Here is a 3,155-nt window from a genome sequence, read left to right as displayed (position 1 = left end):
TGTACACATTGCTCTGTATAATGGAGAAAATCCATTTTCATTTACCCTTGCAACTGCTAAGTCAAGATCTAGTGGAACAAGAATTAATGACATAGGACTGCATGAATTTATGAGGGATGGTTGTAGTTTTCACTTGGAATATTGTTGATGTTGTTTTAGTGTTCCGTTTTCTGGATATATGAAGAAACCCTTTCGCTTTCCTCTTAAGTTGTCTATGTTATAAGCCATCTACTCATAACAAGTTAGTAGACTTTGCTTATGAATTTATGAGGGATGGTTGTAGTTTTCACTTGGAATATTGTTGATGTTGTTTTAGTGTTCTGTTTTCTGGATATATGAAGAAACCCTTTCGCTTTCCTCTTAAGTTGTCTATGTTATAAGCCATCTACTCATAACAAGTTAGTAGACTTTGCTTTTGTAAACTGAAATGAAACGTTTGTAAATGTCTTACTGACCCCTCCAGAATTGGGAAATTCTTACTGAGTATTCTTATTTTCATGGCAATGTTGGTATTTGCATAGGTTCAATAAGAACCTGCCCTCCTTTTCACTAGGACATAATTGGAAACACTGTTTATGCAGCCAAGGCTTTGTCTCAAATACCATTTTGAAAATGATGCTCATTTGATCAGATATGATCAGACAATTTTAACGCTGACTTTATGGAGACTTACAAACCAATTGTGAGAAAACTGTCCTGATACCTGGTCTACAGTGTTCCTAACCTTACAGGTAAGTTTGGAAGTACACTTCCTGGCAGGCCCAGGAATATTTTGGGGACCTTGAGAAGACAGGTATTCACTCAAATTTATAGGTACTGCAGGTAAAATCTGGTGGTGAGTTTTTGGCTTCTGAACATGTAAATAAGAAGAACAGCAAATAATGAGTCTTTTAAAAGTCCAATCTGAGACTCCTTCCAGCCAAGCAAACTTGAGAGCATAGGTGCTTCACACATGTAAATAATCAGGCCAAATCTTATGATATCGTTCTTATTTTATGATCAAGAATATTCTTTCTCTTTTAAAAAAAATTATTTTACTTTTGGCAGCTGGCCAGTACGGGGATCTACATCCTTGACCTCGGTGTTATAGTACTGTACTCTAACCAACCGAGCTAACTGGCCAGCCCAAGAATGTTCTTTTGAGATTATTTTTTGATCAAAAGGAGGGAAGTCCGTAAGAAAATAAATGTGCTTTGATGGAAACCTATGCATTGTCTACATATACCACATCCTTCCAGGTTGTCAGATTTTAGCCTTTTATTGTCTTTGAGCTATATTACAATTCTTTGTAAATTGATAGGCATGCAAATTGTCTTGTCCAGTATAGTTTCGAATAACTTCCCTCCCCCAGTGCAGTTTTGCCTCCATATCCAATTCAATTCCTTTACTCCATTATAAATTTGTGCTTTTTCACTGTCTGTTTCTTTCATTGAACAAGTAAAATAATATCTTTAATCTGTGTTCATTTTTTTATTAAGGTAAAATTCACATAACGTAAAATTGACGATTTTAAAGTGTGCAGTTCAGTGACATTTAATATGCTTACAATGTTGTGCAACCACTTCTATCTAGCTCTGAAACATTTTCCTCAACCCAAAAGAAAACCTTCATTAAGTAGTCATCTCTCCCCCTTATTCTTTTTCCTAGTTCCAAGCAATCACTAATCTAGTTTCTATGTCTATAGATTTACCTATTCTGGATATTTCATTAAATGGAATCATAACCTGTCTGACCTTTGTGTGTGACTTCTTTCACTTAGCATAATAATGTCTAAGGTTCATCTGTATTGTATGTAGCATGTATCAGTATTTTATACTTTTTCTACTAAATAATATTCCACTGTTTGAGTGTACCAAATTTTGTTTATCCATTTATCAACTGATGGACATTTATGTTGTTTCCACCTTTTGGCTATTGTGAATAGTACTGCTGTGAACATCCATATACAAGTATTTGTTTGAATACCTGCTTTTAATTCTTTTGGTTATATACCTAGGAGTGGAATTGTGGGGTCATTTGGTAATTCTATGTTTATCTCTCACCCCGCATTTTCATTGCAAATTTCAAACACATTTCACATTCACATTTCAAACCCAAGGCTTTCATGATACACGTTCAAAATTTTTTTAAACCAATTGGAAATGGTTTGGTAAGGGCAGCATCAAGGACAATGTCCAGATATAACCCAAAGGCCAACCATTGATCCATTTTACCGAGGAACATTCGTGGTGGCAGGTCTGGAGCTTGACGGAAAGCAACACTGCGAGCCAGGAATATTCCCACATAGAGAAAAAGAAAACCAGCTCCTTCAGCTGGTACAAGGACCGAACCGGTGACCTCAACAATCCACATACAATAATCTAACCAACTGATCAAGTAACTAGGACAAAGAGTAACAAGCTCTGTTTCAAAAGTTTAAATATGCCAAAACAGTATTGTCTCAAAAAGTTTTTTTTTTTTTTTCAAAATAATGGAGGGAATTCTCTAATTCTTCCTATTTTCCATTTCCCTAAACGTACCCGCCTCACCTAAATCAATTTCCCCAAAAAAACCTTTATCTAATTCCCATGTTATTTCTTTAAAAGAGTAAAAAAAAAACCTTGCAAACCAAAGGCTCTTGCAAGTGCAATTACACTTACGTACGGATAGATATTGTCAGGCAGCAGATTACACGCAAGAAGAGGTCGACAGAAACTGGAAAAGAAGCGAAATGGCCCGTACGGGGATCGAACCCGCGACCTTGGCGTTATTAGCACCACGCTCTAACCAACTGAGCTAACCGGCCGCGCCGACGAACGCGCCTTTTGTTATGTATTCTCAAGCACATCCAACTAATATCCGCCAGCATTCTCCACAAAAAGCAAGAAACGCTATTCTTTTTTCCATTAAAGAAAAAAAAGGAAAAATCCCCGCTGCCAGCACAAAAGAACACTGCCTCTTCCAGGAACATTTAGTCTTTCTCAAACCGCCGATTCAGACTGGAGAAAACTCAGATCAACGTCCCGGAGCGGGGCTTCCTTCCTACTACCGGTGGAAGGCCCGGGACAAACCCAAAGCTGTTCCGAGCCTGAGACCGCGGCGGGCGGATCACGGAATCGACCACGGAGCCATCTCAGGCTTGGAGGCCTCGGCTCCCGCGAGGGCTGCTGATTCCT

General features: G+C 38.3%; 1 non-coding gene across 1 annotated transcript; it reads right to left on the bottom strand.

The window, feature by feature from the left end:
* Nucleotides 1-2,711: 2,711 nt before the first annotated feature.
* Nucleotides 2,712-2,785, bottom strand: TRNAI-AAU. The gene has a single exon. It is a non-coding gene; the product is annotated as a tRNA-Ile (tRNA).
* Between the last annotated feature and the right edge of the window lie 370 nt (nucleotides 2,786-3,155).

This window comes from Galeopterus variegatus, unplaced genomic scaffold (genome assembly GCF_000696425.1).
Source record: "Galeopterus variegatus unplaced genomic scaffold, G_variegatus-3.0.2 Scaffold7339, whole genome shotgun sequence".
Lineage (NCBI taxonomy): Eukaryota > Metazoa > Chordata > Mammalia > Dermoptera > Cynocephalidae > Galeopterus > Galeopterus variegatus.
The sequence above is the reverse complement of the archived record's forward strand: the minus strand, read 5'-3'. Positions and strand labels throughout refer to the sequence as shown.